At 39.8% G+C, this 12,262-nt stretch overlaps 1 protein-coding gene across 6 annotated transcripts in view; it reads right to left on the reverse strand.

Moving 5' to 3' along the window:
- The window catches only part of HEATR5A (HEAT repeat containing 5A), a 122,188-nt gene extending 111,889 nt beyond the window's left edge, over nucleotides 1-10,299 (reverse strand). For 3 of the 6 annotated variants that reach the window (XM_030318885.1, XM_030318884.1, XM_030318882.1), the window contains exon 1: nucleotides 10,179-10,263. The gene's annotated coding sequence lies outside the window, so the exon portion shown is untranslated. Of the gene's footprint in view, nucleotides 1-9,850; nucleotides 9,909-10,178 lie in introns of those variants that run through there. The other 3 variants (XM_032593695.1, XM_030318886.2, XM_030318883.1) reach the window with 2 other exon arrangements.
- Nucleotides 10,300-12,262: the final 1,963 nt, after the last annotated feature.

Below are 12,262 nucleotides of genomic sequence, written 5' to 3' on the forward strand. Positions count from 1 at the left end.
TCTCAGTACAGAGCCCGACGCAGGGCTCGAACTCAGACCGCGAGATCATGACCTGAGCAGAAGTCAGATGCTCAACTGACTGAGCCACCCAGGCACCCCCATATGATTCGATTTAAATAACATATTCAGTCTTCAAAGATTTGACTTAGTGTTGGAAAGTCTAATGTCTATAATCTGTCTAGTGTTCTCAAGCCAATGACTTTATTGCTCTAGAGTAATACATATGTATAAATATTGTTAACTGCTGACAGAAAGAGAAACCACAGGAGGCCAAATCTCCAAGGCCCCGGTTTGCTAGAGTAACTTACTCCAAAGCCATCTCCAAGAGAGGTTAACAGTTTTATCATGAAGGGCTAATTTTCCATCTGAAAATGAGTTAATGTCAAATTTACACAGGCAAAAAAGTTTAAGCACCTTCAACAATTTTAAGGATAACACAAAACAAAACAAAACATGTAGCATTAACATGATTTTCTCTATCTAGGGTTTAAAGATCTGTTTTGGTAGGGATGGGAACATATTTAAAATTATGGTTAAAATTTACAGGGAAAAAGAATCTTCTTAATCTTTTTGGTCATTTTGTTTCTTAAAAAGATTCATTATATCATTTTGAAAAGGGAAAAGTGGAAAGATCACAAATAGTCAGAGACAACAACAAACAAAATAAGATACATCTGTTGGGTTTGCTAGTTTTTTTTCCCCCAGAGGATGAAAAGACCAATTTACAAAACGAACAAGCCACTACGCAGTAAATGAAACCAACTGCAGAATGTATCTGGCCTTAAGTTTTGAAATATATCATACTTCACTTTCAGTTACTGTCCTTCCTTCAATTTTCACTTCTCCAAAAGATACCACAACAGCTTCAACACAGCCTCCAGTCTTTAGTTTCTCAGTTTTGTCCAAAAAGCATAAAATAAGACAAAAAAACCCTCCAGGATCTCCCACAATTTAGGAAACATACATAAATCTTAAAATCCAAACTTTTCCAAAAAACACAAAGCAAAACAGTAATTAGCATTACTCTAGAAAGAAGGTGGCTCATTCTATTCTGACCTAAATTAAGATTCTCTTTGACCTGTGATTCTGGCTTTGCAAAATTATAGGTTACAAAATAGCAACTCACAAGTTACAGAGCATGCTTACAATGTTGCCAGAGGGAGGCTGGTAAAGAAAAATGGAGGTCTTTTTGTAATCCTACTTTAAATATCTCTAGGCATAGTCCTAAAGTTAGTTTGCTGACACAATGAACCACTGCACTTCACTGGTTTTAGGCTGAAATGGATACTGAAGAAAATCTTTTGTAATTTTAGAGTTCTTTAATACAGTTTTATCTTCATTATTTTTAAATCTTGTATTTATTCCATCTTTGAATCTGAAATACCTTGCTTCTTTCTAAATAAAGTCAGCATTTTAAAATTCATCTTAAAACAAAAATCACTTCCAGACTTCAAGCTGCATTACAAAGCTATAATCATCAAGACAGTATGGTACTGGCACAAAGACAGATACTCAGATTAATGGAACAGAATATGGACCCACTGACGTATGGCCAACTAATCTTTGACAAAGCAGGAAAGAATATCCAATGGAATAAAGACAGTCTCTTCAGCGAGTGGTGCTGGGAAACTGGAAAACAACATGCAGAAAAATGAACCTGGACCATTTCTTGCACCATACACAAAAATAAACTCAAAATGGATGAAAGACCTAAATGTAAGAAGCCATCACAATCCTCGAGGAGAAGGCAGGCAAAAACCTCTTTGACCTTGGTAGCAACAACTTCTTACTCAACATGTCTCCAGAGGCAAGGGAAACAAAAGCAAAAATGAACTATTGGTACCTCATCAAAATAAAAAGCTTCTGCACAGCAAAGGAAACAATCAGCAAAACTAAAAGGCAACCAATGGAATGGGAAAAGATATTTGCAAACAACACATCAGATAAAGGGTTAGTATCCAAAATCTATAAACAATTTATCAAACTCAACACCCAAAAAACAAATAATCCAGGGAAGAAATGGGCAAAAGACAAGAATAGATACTTCTCCAAAGAAGACATCCAGATGGTCAACAGACACATAAAAAATGCTCAACATCACTCATTATCCGGGAAATACAAATCAAAACCACAATGAGATACCACCTCACACCTGTCAGAATGGCTAACATTAACAACTCAGGCAACAACAGATGTTGGTGAGGATGCTTTTTTGCACTGCTGGTGGGAATGCAAACTGGTGCAGCCACTCTGGAAAACAGTATGGAGGTTCTTCAAAAAATTGAAAATAGAACTACCCTATAACCCAGCAAGTGCACAACTAGGTATTTATCCAAGGGATACAGGTATGCTGTTTCAAAGGGGCACACGCACCCCAATGTTTATAGCAGCACTATCAACAACGGCCAAAGTATAGAATGAGCCCAAGTGTCCATCGATGGATGAATGGATAAAGAAGATGTGGTATATATATACTATGGAGTATTACTCGGCAATCAAAAAGAATAAAATGTTTCCATTTGCAACTACATGGATCGAACTAGAGGGTATTATGCTAAGTGGAATTAGTCAGAGAAAGACAAATATCATATGATTTCATTCATATGAGGACTTTAAGACACAGAACAGATGAACACAAGTGAAGGGAAGCAAAAATAATATAACAACAGGGAGGGGGACAAAACATAAGAGACTCTTAAATATGAGTATGGGCTAAATGGGTAAGGGGCATTAAAGAGTCTATTCCTGAAATCATGGTTGCACTATATGCTAACTAACTTGGATGCAAATAAAAAAAAAAAAATACGGTTTTTTTTTTTTTAAAGTATTTCTCCTTTAAAGAAATAAAAACTGGACCTCTTTCAAAAAAAAATCACTTCCTTAGGAAACCTTTAATGATTAATTCTCCTATTCTTTTACTGCTTCCTCTCAGTATAGCACTTTTTCCATTATATTTATGGTTCTTAAAATATATTTGGCTTCTGCAGCTATCACTTAGATGGCAAGATTCTTCTGGTGTTTTTCCAAATCATGATCCAAAAATCTTAACCATAATTACTAGATCCGTAGCATTATGGATAAAGTTCTCTATCTCCAAATTTTTAGAGATTTCAAAACTTTTTAATTGAAATTCTTAATAACCAATAAATAAACTAAATTTGTTATAGATTACTAACTTTTAAAATTCACAATACTACTTGTTAGCATCATCTTGGTACTGTCACAAATGAGGAGGGCACATGTATAAGCCTGCTGTTGTAGTTCCTGGCTATGTCTTTCATCTTCCTAAGAGACTCCCAAATCACAAAATGACAATGATAGCTATTACTCATTGAGCTAGCAACTTTTTAAATGCTTAATTTACACCATCTCTAATCATCACAAGGAAGAAAGCAAGGAAGGTATTATTGGTCCCCATTTTATGGATAAAGAAATTATTAAGATGTCAGTAAATAGTAGAACTGAGAGAATAAACCCAGGTCTGTTTGGCAACAAAGCTCATTCTCTTTCCTCAATGCCAGGAAGCCTTTCCACAGAGGGGAAAAGGAAAAACCGTGTTTTTACACGAAGATGTAAGAAAGAAAATGTGCAGAACAAATGGCAGGGGGATGGGACAAGATCATTACTTTACATTTGGACTCCTCCACCTATTTCCCCCTATATCTCTCAGTAAATCACAAAATCAGTTTCATCTCCTACTTCCTCCAAGGATAAGGAGTCCAAACAATTAAAAAAGGGAGTGTTGGGAAAATAGCAAGGGGGGATATAGGAGGAGATAGGTAAATTGTTAAAATTAAAGGCAACTAAGCATGTCAGAATAGCAGACCTATAATAATGCAGACTAGTGGTTCATGACTCTGACTGCTTTAAAGAAAATACCAAACCTGGGAGCCTGGGTCGCTCAGTCAGTAAAGCATCTGACTCTTGATTTCAGCTCAGATCATGATCTCACGGCTGGTGAGTTTGAGCCCCGCTTCAGGCTCTGTGCTGACAGTGCAGGGCCTGCTTGGGATCCTCTCTCTCCCCATCTCTCTCTGCCTCTCCCGTGCTTATGTTCTTTCTCAAAAATAAATAAATACACTTAACAAAACAAAACAAAACCCAAGCCTAAAACAAATGAATCAGAATCTCTAAAGGCTGGGGTGCTGTAATAAATGGATTTTTCATTTAACTGCCACCATAAAATATCTACTAGCACTACTAATTTACAGATAAGAATACTGAGGCTAGATTACAATGAGAAGGATTTTATTTTATTTTATTAATTTTTCTTAAGGTTTATTCAAGTTTGAGAGACATGGACAGAATGTGAGCAGGGGAAGGGCAGAGAGAGGGAGACACAGAATCTGAAGCAGGCTCCAGGCTCTGAGCTGTCAGCACAGAGCCTGACTTGCGGCTCAAATCCATGACTGTGAGATCATGACCTGGGCTGAAGGTGGATGCTCAACCAACTGAGCCCAGTCAAGATGGCTCAGTCAAGATCATGTGACTCTTGATCTTGGGGTCATGAGTTCGAGCCCCATGTTGGGGGCAATATTTACTTTAAAAAAATTATAATTATGAAAACTACAAGTATAGAAGCTTACATATTAAGAGAGGGTCCAAGAGGTAAAGCAATGTTTCCTAAAGTGTTCTGTAGAACAGTAACGCCAAAGGATGAGGCTAAGTGTCTGGGGGCGGGGGGGGGGGGGGGTCCAAAAACCAAATTCTTTTGGGAAATGCCACATTGGCACTTTTCTTTCCGACAGAGAGTCTCCATAGGTGTATTATGGTAATATGTACTATATACTGCCAGGAGGGCATACATACATAGCATTTGATATTTTAATTACAGACCTCTCCCCAGACTACCTCTCTCTCTTTTTTTTTTGGCCCCAGCTGGGAATGTTGTGAAACTAGTATTCTATAGAACACAATCTTTGAAACACTAATCATTAAATACTATAAAGCAAGAAATTTAAATATTCCTTTGTGTTCATACTATGATAGGATTTTTATTAGAAAACTATATAACAAGTCAATGTCACACCTACTTAAAAGTGGCCATTTCTTTTTTTTTTTTTTTAATGTTTATGTATTTATTTTGAGAGAGAAAAAGAGAGAGTGCTAGCTGGGTGGTGGCAGGAAAAGAAGGAGAGAGAGAATCCCAAGCAGGCTTGAGCTGTCAGCACAGAGCAGGATGCAGGACTCTACCTCACGAACTGCGAGATCATGAGCTGAGCCAAAATCAAGTCAGACGCTTAACTGACTGAGCCACCCAGGCACCCCAAAAGTGGCCATTTCTGATTAATATTTTGAAGTATCTAACATTACATATCCTAAATATAAATAGACTCTTCTCTTATCTACTTCTGGATTATGAATAAAGGGAGAAAAGATACTTTTAATTAACCTAGTATATTAATTCACATAAAAATGTATGTTACTCATATTTATAATTAAGTTTCACATCACACTCCTTCCAAGCTGAAGATGGTTTGCTGCACCATGATTTTTTTTTTTTTTTTTGGAATTCTGAACATAAATTCTCATAAAAACTTAATCCATGTTTCTTGCCATATCACAAAAGGCTAACTTGTAACATGCCCATTCACAGCACTATCTTATTTTAATATATAATGAAAATACATCAAGCATAGCAAGATTCCAAGAGTGTTTCCTGCAAACTGGCTAGGAATGAGGAGAATGCTGCTATTGCTCATACTACAAGCCAACAAGAATGGCAGATACATGCAGCTCCAGGAACCAATGGAGAACACATCCTATGAGATAGAGAAGTTAGGATGACAGAGGAAAGACACAGGAGTCACAGGGAATGTATAAACTGGCATAAGGGGTGCCACAAGTGGGGATGAGGCATACTTTGCTTTCCTCCTCTATTTTTCTGAAGTGCTGCAGATTACTACTGTTCGGGATGAGAACAACGACAGAAACTGAATTCAGTGAGGGAGATTGCCAATGGGGGGCTTACTGAAGAAGTACTGCTGGCTCTGGCAACTCTGCCTCCAGATTACAAAAGAGAAACCCTTAAAGGATAAAGGAAGTATTGTGGGGGAGGGAGGGGGGAACTGAGCAGGAGGGACCAACTCTAAGACAGTGAATGGAAAAGGAACTAACATTTTTTGACAATTTACTTACTAGAAACTTTTAATCCTCATAACACTGAGACTTAGATATTATTATCCTCATTTTACAGATGGTGGTAACAAGAAATGTGTCCAAGGTCAAGACGTTATTTAAGTGGAATAAGATAATGCCTACACCTGTCTGATTTCAGTGTCCATGTTCCTTCAACTACTTCATACAGCCGCTGCATAAAGTCTCTCTAATCGCTGACAGTTACTGACAGTTACTGCCATACCAACTCAAGCATCTAATCATTACAACTTTGTTGCTCTTTTTTTATCACTTCGTTCTCCTCTTACGTCTTTAGTACTTTGAGGCTTTATGTTAAAGTGTGAGGTCTTCTAGAGACATCAACTTTAAAAGGGCTCTTCTCATCTAGATGTAAATCAGTAAGTACCAACAGTGTTAGTTTAGTCTTTGGATATTCTTGACAATTTTTATCACTTTGTTCCACAGACCAACTCTTCCATCTCCCCCTGGGAAGACAGATTCCATTCTGGACACTGAGGAGTGACACATGGTAGATTTTAAGGTACAAAACTTATTCTTATCTCCCACCTCGCTCATCTGAAAATAACTACCTAAACAATCCCACTACATGGTACCTCACTGAGACTCCAGTAACAAGAAAACAAAGTTTTGTGTGTATGTGTGTGTGTTTAAAGATATACAGTAAATAATTGTTTCAAAGATCATGAACTTTACTGACCAAAGTCTCTTGGTCCCTCACAGCTTACTCATTTCAGTTTAGACATGACTTATCTGGATTCTAGCTAGGCTGGAATAGAGCACCATATTAAAAGTAAAGAAGCAAAGTCATTGAGATCAGGAAGAAGTCAAAACAGACTGCTAACAGTGATGGAAGTGACCAAAATACTATTTGATAAAGTATAGACATTTTAAAAAGCAGGGCAACACGAGACTACTAAGTACAAGAGCAAAGTGTGTGCAAGATGCCATTCATTATTTCTCTAGCTCAGTTGAGGCCAGGAATCCTTGACCAATTTTCCAAATAACCCTATCCTTGTATTTGCTGCTCATGCAATCCGTCACCTAGGACTTCTTGGGTTTAGCCATTAGACCCTGCCTGCCTTAGAGTCCCCTGTTTCCCCCCTGCAAACTGTTTGTGGCTCTCACATCAAAGTTAGCATTCACAGAATCACCCTCAATCCACACTATGGTCTGATATCTTGGCTTTTCCTCATGGCTCCCCACTTCTAATTCACAACATAGCTTATAGAATACCCAGCCTAGAATTTAGCTACATTTCAGAACTTCTTGGAGCCTTACTGGAGGGATTTTATTGGCAGACACTGCTTCTTACCCTATGCCAAATGCTCAGCTAAGCTCTTAACTTTACAAGTACATCTCCCTGGAACAACTCCATTATTACTCTGCCTTCTGACTGCTATCCTCATGGCCCCACCCAAGTAATATAGTGAACATACTAACTATTACCTCTAACTCCCCAAGACAGTCTGGGGCAGCACTCCATCAATCAAACTCACTGATATTTGTGCAGCGAAAGATAAAACATGCCCACATAAGGTGGGATTAAATAATGACTGTATTTAATAATGTTAAATACAAAGTAATGTTATATTTTGCTGCCACATGAGTTAAGAAAAAAACTTTCCAGAGCCTTTTAGACACTGGAATTAAGATTTTGTACATGTATGTTTTTCTTTCTTTTTTTTTTCTTTTCAGATCTCCTCCTAAAATATTTCAAATAATTTTGCTTCTGCTGTTTCATAGGTAATCAACTTTCTGATAATTTTACTTAAATAAAAAATGTAGTGGAAAAGTGAGGAATATTTTGCATATATACACAAAAACATGCATATATTCATCATATAGATACCTACAAACACAACAGAAAAGGATATAAATAGATGCTGTTGTATATTTACCCACAAAGAAGCATTATCTGGGCAGTAAGTACAACTATCTTACTGAAAAAGTACACACATAAAACATTTTATTTATTGAAATTAGAGCCATACTACAGTTTTAAGATTAATGAAAGTGTATGCTCAGCTTCAAATATTTAGAATTATCACCCTGTAGAAGTTTTCCCTCCTCCCTGTACATACGTGGCTCCAATTTCTGAGGCAGGTATCATAAACATAGGGCTTTAATAATGCTACCTTATGCTACTTTTCTAGAAATAATCCTTTTGTTACTATTTTTAAAAAATAGGAGGGGACCCCTGGCTGGCTCAGTGGGTGGAGCATATGACTCTTGATCTTGGGATTTTAAATATGAGCTCCACAAATTGAGATTACTTAAAAATAAAATCTTAAAAAAAAAAAAAAAAAAGCCCAAGCATTCATGACTCATGATAGATGATCCTAAAAAGCATTGTTTTGTTTTGAAATGCAGAGATCATTAAACTAGTTTTCCAGGATTTAGAATAAAAGAATTTTAGAATAGTAAGAGGCCTAAACAAATCCAGTTTAATCTTTATTCTATTCATAAGATAATTAAGAAACGCTCATAAAAGTTACAAATGGGCTCAATCCCCTTTCTGAAGTAAAGCGGGATGGAAAGCAGATACACTGCTTAAAATAAAAGCCCTTAAATTTTTTCCTTTGAGAATGTACTCATTATTTGCATAATTTTTAAAAATGTTAAGGTACTCTGGAGTATGTATTTCCTGTCATTAAAGGCAGATGCAATGATACGTAAAGAGAAAGGAAGAGAAAAGTGACCTAAGACCCACAAATTGTAGTGGAGGAGCTTAACCTAAATTCAGGTATCCTTCCAGGTCAGAAGTCTTTTCCTATATTATAGTTAACTATATAAAATAACTGCATTCTAAGACAAATCCAACCTCCCATACTTTTTTCCAAAGGTCACTGTTCCTATGTTATAAACCCTGCCTGCTTCCCCATTAAAGAAAAGAAAATCGATGGCATTAAAATGTCTTACGTCTAAAATCACTTTGTCAAAGAAACGCTTTCTAAAACATTTAGAAAATGAAACAAGATAATTCTTCTCTCCCCACCCACCTAATGCTCAGCTCTAAGTAGATTTCTGCTCTCCTTGCACTTTAACCTCGCTTATCTTCCCCCAAAGTCCTGAACAGAACTTGTGGGCACATCTCCCCCCCCCCCCCCCCTTCAGCGTCTCCTCCAGGCTATGAGTTCCTGCAGGGTGCCAAGCCTACACATAAAAGATGCTGAATATTTGAATAAATGAACGTACATAAAAATAAGGTATAATTATGATCTTTAATGAAGGAGCTCCGATCACTGGACTCCTATTACAGGACTTGAAAGTTACGAAAATCATCTCAACAGCCAGAGGTACATTTATTGTCATTACTCAGCACCGTAAAGTACTTAATGAAGTTTCTAAACACTTTGTAATCACTTGAAATGACGTTTAGCGGGCCGAAGAGTACGGTAAGAAGAAACGTCTCCTCACACGATACAAATGCTACTCCAGCAAAGACAGTCTTTCCTCGCGAGAAGGACTGGAAAAAGTTCTCGCGTAGAAGGGGATCCCTCTCGACTACGCTTCTGGAAACCCGCCTTGAGGGTGAGGCGCGGGTGCTCGGAGGACCTCGCCCAAAGCCCGGCTTGGGGCCCCGCTGCTGACCGACCTAGGGCGCAGCAGGCGCGCCACTTGGGCGGGTCCGGCCCGGCGGGCTCCGACCTTCCGACCTTCCCCGCACGCCCGGAGTCTCGGGCTCCCGCCGGCGGGCAGAGTCCACGCCTACCTGTTGTGCTCGGATAAAACCAGACTTTCCCAGAGCCGGGGGAGAGGACGGACCGCACTGGCCATTCAGCCGTCCTGGCGCCCCACTCCAGTCCCTCCTCGGCGGGCTCCGGCCCCGTCAGCCACGACACCGAATCCCCCCACCCATGCCCACGCCCAGGGTCCCGGCTTCCGTCACCACTTGGCAGCCACGACCACCCCGGGGACCCCCAAGCCTCTCAACTCCCAGTGCAGGCCCAGGTGTGATATCCCTCCCAGTGGGCAGGCAGCCCGGGCACCGCCCCCTCGCGCCCGCAGCGCCTCCACTCGCAGAATCCCGGGCAGCTCACCTTCGGGGTTCCCCCACGACTCAGCGCCCGTCCCAGTCCTGCCACGTTACCGGCTCCACAGCGCAGCAGGACAGCGCCGGGACTTGCCGGCGGCGGCGACTGCGAGACAGTGCGGCGGGACGGGCGCGCGCGGGGCGGAGCCGGAAAGCTCGGATCCGCGAGCGCGGCCGGAGCCAGCGATTGGGAGCGCGCCCTGCGCCGCGCCGCTGATCCTAGGCCCCATCAGCCGACTGCCGAGCCATCGAACGCCCACTTTGGCAAGCGTGACTGCTCCACCGCCGAAAGAGCGATGGGGAGGCGGGGTGGGTGCTGCCCAAGTTGAGGCCAGGACAGTCGCTTTGCAGTCGGGAGATTTGGGCCACAAGTATTTTTGTCTGTTGTTATCGCCAGCCAGAATCCCTAAGGGCGGCACTGGGGCATCTGAACGCTAAGACACAACTGGAGCCTGCAGAAATTCAGGAAGGGGAGTACTGTGGGTGTGGATGGTGTTGTGTTAGACATGGAAGAGACCTTACGGAGCCTTGTAGTCCTACTCCTGCTTTTATAGCCTGAGACTCTGGGGCCTGACAAAGCGTCTTACTCAAGGTCACAACCCGAGTCAGTGGCGGAATTGGGACTGACAGCCACTTGGCTCCAAGTCAAGTGTGGTTTTTCCAGTATACTCAGCGTTTTGAATATAATTTTAAGTTTTTATTTTGAAACAAGTCTCAAGCTTACAATAATGTTGCAAGTATGGGACAAAGAATATTTTGTCCTGAACCATTTGGGATTTAAGTTGCTGACATGATGCTAAATACTAAATACTTCAGTGTGTATGTCTTATTAATAAGCACCCTCAACTACACAATCACAATCTATCATAATCAAAACACTTATAGGATACATTGGCCAATTGTCCCAGTAATTTTCTTTATGGTAAAAGTATTCAGTTCAGAATCAAGCACTGTGTTTACTTGTCACGTATCTTTAGTTGCCTTCAATATGGAAAACTTCCTCAGTTTTTCCTTGACTTTCATGTCCTTGACACTTTTGAAGATTCCTGGCCAATGATCTTATACAATGGCTTTCACTTTGCATCTGTCTGATGTTTATTTATGATTAAAATCAGGGTAAATGTCTTTGACAGGACTGTCACAGAAGTAACACTCTGTTCTTCTCATTGTGTGGTCGGATGCTTGGTTCCTCACCCTGTTTTGAAAGCATAAGCAGAACTATAGTTGTATTAGTTGCATTATTCACTTAGCTGCACATACTGTTTTGTTTCCTACTTATGTTTTATGTACCTCTTATCAATCATTAATTTTGGCTTTTCCACTCCTACTGCCTGTTTACCCACTGACTGTAGAAACCTAATGGGGACTCGACAATAACATTTGTCTTGAAATTATCTGACATACCTGATCTTACCAGGTCTCAAATGGCACCCATTGTCCAGAAGAATGCATATGTCCAGATTGTTTCAAGCTCCCCTCCCTTCAAGGTGTCAAGAAATCCTTCACCCTCCTCTCATGTATTCACCTGCTTCCGCAAACATATATAAACTGTCTCTAAGCTAAACAGGACACAGCAACATTGGGATTAATCCTCTGCCTTCTCCTTGGGCTGCTTTCTGATAGTAAAGCTTTCTTTGCTTCCAAACTCGTGTCTAGTGGCACCAGGCTGGCTCAGTTGGAAAAGCGTGGGACTCTTGATCTTGGGGTTGGAAGATTGAGTCCCATGTTGGGTGTAGAGATTAAATTAAAATTAAAATTAAAATTAAAATTAAATTAAAAAAAAAAAAACTAGTGTCCAAGACATTGGCTTACTGCAAATCAGGTGCACACACAAATTTGAGTTTGGTAATGTTGCATCCTATCGAGCGGCATATTTTAATTAGTCACATTATTGATGTTTATTTTAATAAAGCAGTATCTTCCAGGTTTCTCCACTACAAAGTTATTTTTTTTCCTCTTTGTAATTAATAAGTATTTTGGGGGGGAGATTCTTTGAAATTATATATTTTCTCATCAAAATTTTAATTGATTTTTATCACTATAGATTCAGAGTTTCCTATTAAATGGGTTATAAAATGTTTCTATCATTAT

The sequence above is a fragment of the Lynx canadensis genome, chromosome B3 (genome assembly GCF_007474595.2).
Source record: "Lynx canadensis isolate LIC74 chromosome B3, mLynCan4.pri.v2, whole genome shotgun sequence".
NCBI classification, from domain to species: Eukaryota; Metazoa; Chordata; class Mammalia; order Carnivora; family Felidae; genus Lynx; species Lynx canadensis.